The 10,363-nt window shown below is 32.4% G+C and overlaps 1 non-coding gene across 1 annotated transcript; it reads right to left on the reverse strand.

Annotated features, from left to right (window-relative positions):
* Window positions 1-943: 943 nt before the first annotated feature.
* On the reverse strand, window positions 944-1,015 carry TRNAH-GUG. Its single transcript has one exon. It is a non-coding gene; the product is annotated as a tRNA-His (tRNA).
* Between the last annotated feature and the right edge of the window lie 9,348 nt (window positions 1,016-10,363).

The following is a 10,363-nucleotide window of genomic DNA, read 5'->3' on the forward strand; positions in this document are numbered from 1 at the left end:
ATATTTACGGTTCGGGTAATAAAAATAAATAAAGTCGATAAAATATTTTCATAAATTTCATTTTTTTTTATATATTTCGAACCATTAGTCACTTCTCTTTCTTCTTCTCTTCTTTGCAATTTATTCATCTCCTCTAAATGTCTTCAGTTTGTCTTCCAAATTTTCCTTCTTCTATTTTTATTTCTTTCGTCATGATCTTTTCTTTCTTTCTTTTCAGCTCCTCTCCATAATATCAAAATCATTTAAATATCATTTTGATATGATCTAAATAATCGCTTACCTAGAGAAGACGATTATTTATCATGGTCAACGAAGTCATTTAGATTTAAAGTCCTTTTCCCATAGTCTAACGTGTGAATATCATCTAAATGATCGCTTACTTAGTCAACATGATCGTTTAACCATTGTCAAGACGATCATTTAGATTAGAGTTACTAAGTCAATATAATCGTTTAACCATTGTCAATACGATCATTTATATTTGAAGCTCTATTATGATCATTTAAAAAGAATTACAGAAACGTGTGGATATCATGTAAACGATCGGTTACTAAACGATCGGTTACTATAGCCAACACGATCGTTTAAATCTGAAGCATTTTTTCATATCGTTAAAAAAACTACATGATTATATTGATACATTTCTTACATGATCGCATATGATGATGGTTTAAAAGAAGAATTAAAATAATAATGGTATAAATTTTGTAATGAAAACATATTCATAAATTAGTTTACAGTAGTTTATAAATCAATCTAATATATGGCGAATAAGGACCACTAGATTCATGATTTATTAAGGTTGAGGTTTACAAAATATTAAAACAATGGGCTAAACATATATATATATGAAATCAGGGTTAAGAAAGTGAGGGTCTCCTTCAAGTATAACTAAAAATGAGCCAATGTTGGTTTTCAATCATTTCAATTTAAAACAGAGTTTTGTGGCTGCTGCGATTCGAGCCCAGGTCTCCACGGCCACAACGTGGAATTCTCACCACTAAACTACAGCCACAAGATGTTTTTAAAGAGTTTTTTTTATAAATTTCTTAACTCTATTTAATTAACATTTTAATTAATGTAATCAATGTTTTATCTATCTTTTCTTTTAAAAATTCCATTACTCAATTAATAAGAGACAAGATTTAATCATTCATAATATATCAAAAATGAAAATGATAAGCATGAGAAAAACCAAATTATTCATTTCACCAACAAACTCTATGATTTAAACGTCTATACTAATAAATTGTATTCGTCTCTAATATTAAGATAAGGTTTAATTTGACTAACTTAACAATTTTTTAGGGTTTAAACTAAATAAAATTATTAAAGATCCATATATTTTAGGAACTTTTTGTCATAACCCCTCCCATACCACCTCTTGGTCTGAGAGACCGACATGAAGCCAATCGACTCTAATTTTAGTCTAGTATAATTACGTGACTAATATGTACATAAATTCAAAACAATTAGACAACATACGAAAGGAAGATAGGACCATTTAGCAAATCGACAACAATGTATCAAGCTCTCAGAACACGACTTCTACCTGAAAAGTAGAAAAACAATTTGGAAAGTGTGAGATAAAAGAGCCTAGTGATCAGTGACTGGTGTTTTTTTTTTTTTAAAACAAACAACATTTCACAAACGTTTAGTCAATAATCTTAATGAATATATCTTTAATAAATTAACTTAGAAAACTTTTATATTACAGTTCCTCAAATACTGGTTTTTTCTCGTTTAAAACCTAAGAATCGATTCCTCTGGAGACTGTTAGAGCTAAATCAATACCAAATCCTAATCTCATAGATTGACATCCCAACTCTACCTCAAAGATAGGCGTCTCTACCTCTAATCCCCAAAGATAAGTGTCCTTACCTGAAAATTCCTCGGGACCTAATATTCTACCCTGTAGGTCTATAGAGATATCTTAGATTAGACTAAAACATGCTTTAAATTCCAAAATTGCTTTATATAGTGCTTTGTGCATGGCCGCCTTAGGACATCTCTTGCTTTCCGTTTTTTAAATTATTGCATGCATAGATACTTGGATCCACTTCACCTCTTTGCAAAAATGCCTAGAACCTTATACCTTGCTCACATGCACGTGATAACTTGTAGAAATATAAGTTGTGGCCTTTTAGGTAAAACAATGGAGTCAAAACGCAAGATAAACTATCAAAACGCCTAGCTTTTAGTGTAAATTTATAATATCAAAAGAATGCACCTTACATAAGTCATCACGCTTGATTAACTACGCTTTTAAGTGCTTTTACATGGAGGATTCTGAAAAAGAAGAAATGAAGCAAAGATCGTGCAAGAACTAAGCGAGAATCAAGGAGCTTGATGATTCACAATTGTAAGGCGAAATGCTAGCACATCATTACACAAGATGGTTCACTAAAAGACAAGAGTGGTAGTTGGAGCTGATGTGACAAGAAATGACTACTTTCTATGCAGACATTTGTACGCAAGGAAAAATGAGCAACATAGCAAGGACGGTTTGCAATATAGAGTAATTATTTTTCTGCCTAAAGTATGCCTATAAAAGAAGCAACGTCCACCATGAACGAATAGAGATGAAATCATCCCTTAAAGAGGTTGATGAAAGGACGAGTTTTAGAGTCCTTCACCATTTATAATAGTATTTCTTTATCCATCTCTTCTCCAGTCACCATCTAAGTGATAGCTTAGAGAGAGATTAGAAAGATAGAGAAACTTACCCACCATTACCCTAACTTGTAAAAGAGCCAAGGAATGCATGACAATGCAATCTGCGACTAACACATTTCTTTACTTTCCATTCTTACTTTGTAATGTGTTGTATGAATATTCTTATTCTTATAGCCGAAAGACCTACATTATTAATAGAATGCATGTTTTTATCCACTGTCTTTCTTCCATTTCCTTACTATTCATCTTGTTGAAGTATTTTAAGTAGTTTAAGTGTATGTTATGTACTTGATAAGGAATCCTTAATTATAAGACCCATCGTGTTTAGCCTGAGCCTAACTCAATCGTTTGGCCAACGCTCATCCCCAAAAACTCAAGAGAGAAGTAGCAAGAATTTCACTAAATATGCTCAAAAAGGAGTTTGGAAAAAAAACTCCATTATGATGTTGTACCTCCAATCATTTGTGTCATGAAAGGAGAACAAGTGCGGTGTGTAGGCGCCAAGAGGTTACTTTGCCTTAAATAGAAGATGTTTAAGTGATCTATATCACATCAAGAACATCTACGCATGGCTTAAATCGCCTATAATACAGAGACTTTCCTTCATCTTTCTCAATACAAGTTAGTTTGCATGTCATAATCATTCCATTCCGACCACCTACTACAGAATCCTCTTTGTAAATATTTAGATTAGCATAGTTTTATACTTATAATGTATAGAATTTATACTGACTAAAAGTAAGAGTAAGCTTTATAACTAAGTTTGATAGAAATTACCTGTGTTTGACCCTAACTTACCCAAAAAATCTCTCGCTTTGCTTACACTTGGAAAAGCGTGAGAAAAACTTATACTCAATGCAAAATTAGAAGAAATACCAATGCAAAATTAGAAGAAATACCAATGCATGGTGAGGAAGTGTACCTTTTATAACATGATCCTCACCTAAAGGCAAAGTATGCATCTTTTATTGCATAACTTAGTCCCCTAGCACTATAAATCGCACAAATACATCCTTAAATGATGAATCCACGAAGTTGTTGGGTTATATGTCCTAAAACTCATAGATAGTAAATATAATATGTTGACCCTTATTAAATAAGTGTTATATTATTATAATTTCAATAAGCGTTATTGATTATATTATTAGTTTTATCTTAATAACCTGAATCCAATAAGATAATTGAAGGGATAAAAGTCCATGGCAACGAAAGATTTTATCGAACCATTCCTCAATTTAATTTGAGAATCCCAAAATACCAGTACATTGACAATATTTAAAATCAAAATTCTAAATAAAAAACTAAGCAAGCTTAGAAGAAACTCGTGGTCTGGTCTTTTACACACTTATTGCATAGGATACCCTTACTCACATGTCACCTACACGAACGCATTGAATCATTGTGTTTGTATCAAATACAAAGTGAGTCATATCCAGTGTTATTATGATAAAGTACTCAACCTTATCCCAATACTATAGACCCTTTAAATTGATCTCAAACATTGATCCTTGTATGTCTCTACATACTGTTCAAGACTCCTCAAAACAACTTAGGATGTTAATTTATTGGATTTAGGTTATTAAGACGAAAATAATAATATAATCAATAACATTTATTGAAATTACAATAACAACACTTTATTAATAACGGTCATTGAATTATATTTACAATATACGAGTTTTAGGACATAAATCCCAACACTAACTTTCTAAGCTGTTTGATTAGTTTTGAACAGTATGTAACACTACAAAAAATGGGAGCTCTCTCGACGCACAAAATCGTCGGGAGATATATGAAAAGTGTCACAAAAGGCTTTTTCGATGCATATTTATGCAACAGGACACGCGTCGAGAAAAGTGTGTCAAGAGAGGAACTCCCGACGCACAACATGTTATGTGTCGAAAGTTCTTAGTCATCTCCCAATGTTGTATGAACGTCAAAGATGTTGTCAATATAGCATTGGGAGTTCCTCTATTTTTTTTTTCTTTATAAATATCTTCCATGAATTCCTAAATTCAAATTGAAATTTTGAAATTCAAACTCAACTTCAATCTCAACTTCAACACTTCAAATTTAACACTTAAACACTTCAAATTCAAATTCAACACTTCAATCTCAACTTCAACACTTCAATCTCAACTTTCAACACTTCAAAATCCTAACAACACTTCAAGTTCAATTTCAATACTAAAACCTACAACTAATTCAAAATCTAAATACTAAAACTAATTAACTAAAACAAAACTATAACTAAACCAAACCACTTACCGTAATGAAGGATGACAACGAAGATGACGATGAACGGTGACGTGGATCTCTCTCTCAAATTTCTCGGCCTTCTTCTTTTCAAATATGTGAATTACAGAACTGAAGTGGGTTTTTATAAGAGAAATTATGACGCACATTGAAAACGTCGGAAGACACCCTCGATGCCATAAGTAAAACGTCAGAAATAGTTCACTTTTCCCAACATTTTACTTATGACATCGGCAGAAGTGAAAACTATTGCCGATGCTATGCAAAGAGACGTCGAAAAAATGCAAGAATTAAATATTTGTTTATCTTCTTCCGACGTTGTAGTTCAAGACGTCAGGAATAATTTTCACTTCTCCTAATGTTTTACTTATGATGTCAGGAATGACTAAACTTTTCCCGGCGTCGTGCAAAGAGACATCAGGAAAAATATGAGAATTAAATATTTATTTATCTTCTTCCGATGTCTTAAACTACGACGTTGAAAATACTTGTCTCGACCGACGTGTACTTTTATGCATTGAGGATTGGCCTTTGTTTCGACGTTGTTTTTACCGATGCCTTTTTCTACGTCGGGAGAGCTCTAATTTCTTGTAGTGTAAAGACATAAATGGATCGATGTTCGAGATCAGCTTAAAGGGTCTGTAGTACAAGGATAATGTTTGGTATCTTATTCTGATAACAAAATGGATATGGCTCACTTTGTATTTGATACAAATGCAATGATCCAATGCATTCTTGTAGGTGACTGCAAGTGAGGGTATTATATGCAATGAGTTTACATAAGATCAGACCACGAAATAGTAACCACTATATGTATCTTCGTTAACTAGTTAGGTTTCTATTTCATTAGAATGACCTAGGTAAATTAATCTTAATTTTAAGTGTATTATGAACTCTTATTCGCAAAGGATTGTCCTTTGATTTGTACGAGTGAGAGTGGTCAGATGTTTTACTCAATATGCTTATAATGTTTAGGACAAGGTCGAGTGGAAAAGCTGGAAACATAATCACACAATATGGAATTCACTCATTTGCGACTTTAAGGTAAGTATATGAGTGTTCTCTTAAATGTTGTCTTCGAGACTAAAAAAAAAGGCCATACCCTCTCTATGACACGAGTAGGGGTGTACAAATATGGGTTGAACCCGAATAACTCAGACTACCCAACTCATATTATAAGGGTTGAGTTTGGTTAGGTTAAAATATGGGTTGGGTTGGGTTAAAAAAAAATGATTTTTTTGGGTTGGAGGGTTGAAAAATTCGGTTCAACCCAACCCAACCCGAATTAATATAATATATAAATAAATAAATATATATATTATTTAAATAAATAAACAAATTAAAGGTATACAAATCTTGAGTTTATTGTATGAAAGTTTGAATTATGTATGTTTGAAATTTAAATGTAACACTTTCAAACTTTTATAATCATTAGAAATTAGAAAATGAATTTTTTTTTAAAAAAATTATATATACAAACTGACAACCCAACCCAACCCAACCCATATTTTATGGGTTGGGTTGGGTTGGGTTAGAAACTAAATTCGGGTTATTCGGGTTGCCAACCCAAATAACCCGAAAATATGGGTTGGGTTGAGAATGTCTCTCAACCCAACCCAACCCAACTCGATTTCACCCCTAGGCACGAGAGGGGTTGCTTTCTTCTCAAAGCTTTTGCAAAGCAAAGTAAAGTGAAAGATAAAGGAAAGGCAAACATAGTAATCCCTTCCATGTCGATTTCTCGATCTTTGCTTGGTAGAAAGCTTCCATTGTACACCTTCCTCATTTTGAGCCAAGTTTATTCCAGTAAAAAAAGTGAAATTTCTTAGTTTTATTAGAGAGAAAAACTAAAGCTAAAACTACAAAGCAATAAAACAAAGGAAATAAAAGACAAGAATTAGAGGAAGCAATTAAACTCGACGTCTAGCTGCCTTCCGGAAGCACAAATTTTTAAGGTCAATTGATTGACCGTCTATTCTTGTGATCTCTAGTGTAGGTGGGGTGGGGAAGTAAGATCTTGCACATTTGACATGATGTGGGTTCCCCTTCAATGAAGGTTTTGAGCTTATATGTTTGAATTTATATCCTAAAACTCGTAGTTTGTAGTTTAAAATTATATTCTAATTAATAAAATGGTTATTGAGGACTTATTAGTGAAAATAGAATATTATAATCTTGAATGCAATAAACTAAGGTCCCGAGACTATCTAATATAGACAAACTTTATATAGAGACATAAGCGTAGATCAAGTTCGAGTATATAACCTAAATGATCTATAGTGTATGAATAAGGTTGGGTGCCTTATTTTGTGGACCCTATCGATGCAACCCGATTTGTAGTTAGTACAAATGATGTGACACTAAATTGTTCATGTTGAGACATGAAAGTGGGAGCATCCTATGTAAAAAGTTTACATAGGACTAGAATAATGAAATAATCACTTTTAAGTTATAACACCATTGACTATACAAAACTTACTATTTCGATTATTGATGACCTAGGTAATCTTACTCTTGAGTTAACTATGAACTTTTGGTTAAACAGAATTATCCTAAGATCTGCATAGGTAATGGTAGCTCAACAGTGCTGGCCCAATAAGCCTCCCATTTTAGGGATAAGGCCGGATGGATGGCTAGGGACATAAGGTATAAGATGAAATTTAGTCCTACCTGCTTTAGTATTAGTAGATAGGTTGTTCCCTTAAGAACTCAATTCAAGTCTTGAACAAGGGGCCATGCCCTCTCGTTGACCCAAAAGGGATTTGGTTTATAGGTTGGACCTAAAACCAATTGTTCAATAGTGAATCAATGGAAATTAAGGATCAAGACGTAGTCTTGTGGGTAAAACGGTATTTTGACCCTACTGAGGTTACAACTTGTGAACGATTATGTTAGATGGACACAAATATATCTACAGTGAGGAGAACGCAACTATGAGACTTTAGTGGAATGAGCCATTAGTTAACAGATGTTAATTTGCTTGGTCTAAATGGGTTTAGATAGTTAATCTTGGATTGTTGGAGCCCATGATCTATAGGTCCATTAGATTTCTCTGCTAGCTCATATGGAATTTAAGTTAGAACAATATGTGTTGGAATAATTTGAATTGTTTGAATCAAGTAAAGAGAGAGAGATCGACGAATACATGTGATATGGTCGTCCGTTATTAGTTTGAGATAGAGCTTTATGTTTAACTATGATTTAAATATTAAAAATATAAATACAAATTCATATTCGGAAGCTCGTAATTGATGTAAATGGTTAGAGTTGTAAAAAGGTCAAAATATTGACTTTTGACTTTGAAAAGTCAAACTTCTAAATTTAATGTTCTAGAAGCATAACATATAGCATGAATTTTGTTATCGACTCCTTACCCTAACAAAGCACCTAATGCAAAATCACTTGCATCAGACATTATCTTAAATGGTAGATTTCAATTACATGTTTGCAAGATAGGAGAATAAATCAACTTATCTTTCAAAGTATAAAAAATATGCATACATTTATGATCTATCACAAAAAGGACATCTTAGAGAAGTATTTAATGAATCTTCTATGAAATCCAACACTACCTAAAAAAAACCTAGCATCCTTTAAACAAGTGGGGTAGGACAAGTTCTGTATGACATCTATTTTGGTTGTCTACTTCTACTCCCTTATATGACACTAAGTGAACTACCACTATATAGTGAGAGTAACAACATGAACTACTATTTTTTTTCTTTTTTCTTTGTTTTTTTTGTGTGGTCACTTTGGCAACACTTCAAGTTTTTTCTTGAGCTTTTGCAGAGATATTATAAATTCCGACGCTTTATATTATGCGTCGGGAGAGATGCCCTATCTCCCAACGTCATTTCTCCCCACGGTATGAAGTTGCGTCGAAAGATCTAGAATTTTTTGTAGTAGTTGAGTAAAGAATGGTATCTGTTGGCTTCACACCGTATCTTGGACTAAGAGTACGTGGTCTGGGATGGGGTGTGACATCATCGCACCTTGTGACGTAGTTGTTATATCACCAAAATGGGTTACCATGCATTGATCGATGTATTTCTTTCACTTTTACTTGTTATCGTTTTGCTTTTTTCAGTTATTGACTATATGCTTTCCGTTTGACAGTCGTGAGTGTGTGTGGCTAGTCACCCCAATGTTTTTTCAATTTTTATTTTCAAAATATGAATCAAACAACATTTTGGTAGTCAAATTTAGATCGTCGGCACAAAAGGGACAACCTCTTGTCTTTCACCCATTTCTTTCAATCCTTTTGCTAAAAATTTGAGAGACAAACTTGAGAACAAAGTTTTCTACACTCTCTAGTTTCTTTTAAAAGCTGACTTGAGGTTAAAGTATTTCTACACTACTTCTTTTAATCCTTTCCAAACTGACTTATGTTAAAGTTTTTAAACTTTAATTCTCTCTAAGCTATCAAATAGGGCAAAGTTAGCACTTCTAAGCAAATTAAAGCTGTGTTTTGAAGAAAAAACAAAAAGACATTTAAGGAACAAGGGACTTAGTCATTTCACAACCATGCATATATATTCAAAGATTTGTGTCCCTTAAATTAGAATACAAGACAACTTTGTTACATAAAATATATGTGATATATTTTTGTTTTATAGACTTTGTTTTAAAGAAATTACCACATCCTTTTCTGAAAATGATATTTCTCTTCCCATTTGAGCACTATGTCTATTGAGTTTTTAGATTTTAAATTATGCTTTTAATTTGTTCTCTATTATCATCAAATTCTACACAATGGGAGTAAAACGCTATTGATATATGAACGTCTTAATCGTCTAGCTAATTCATCCAACACATGAAAAGTTGACTTCCGTCACTAATATGTTTGATTAATAGTTGTAAATAAAAGTACAATCTTAAATTTCCCTATTGACAGTTAAAAAAATTAAATATACATGAAGTGAAAGTATATATGACGTATATTGACCAAATTAAAAGAGCATTAACAGAGATCCAATAAGAAATTGGTCATTGTTCAAATTATAATCATGATAACACACTCATATATATATTGTATATATACAGCACTAGTTAAAATAGGAATTTGCAATTATACTAAAATAACACATATGATTATTATTGGGAAGAAATTAAAGTATTGCCACCATATTTAATGGCCAGAAAGAAAGCAAAGAAGGAAGTAAATTGTGTAGGTGGTAATTGACCAATAGTTAGTACAATTTGAAAGAGCTAGGTTGTTTAATTTAGAGCTATATTATTATTTTTCACATATCATTTCCCATATTTAGAAAAAACAGATATAAATTACTAATGTATTAAGACCGTAAAAAAGCAGTTAACTTCAAGTCTCTCATTGCTCTTGCTCTAATCCAAAGGTCCCCCTCATTATCATATTTGCAAATACTTCTATAAATAGATAGCCATGGATACAAGTTCTCATCCTTCCCTTTCA

This window comes from Cucumis sativus, chromosome 5, assembly GCF_000004075.3.
Source record: "Cucumis sativus cultivar 9930 chromosome 5, Cucumber_9930_V3, whole genome shotgun sequence".
In the NCBI taxonomy this organism is placed as follows: domain Eukaryota; kingdom Viridiplantae; phylum Streptophyta; class Magnoliopsida; order Cucurbitales; family Cucurbitaceae; genus Cucumis; species Cucumis sativus.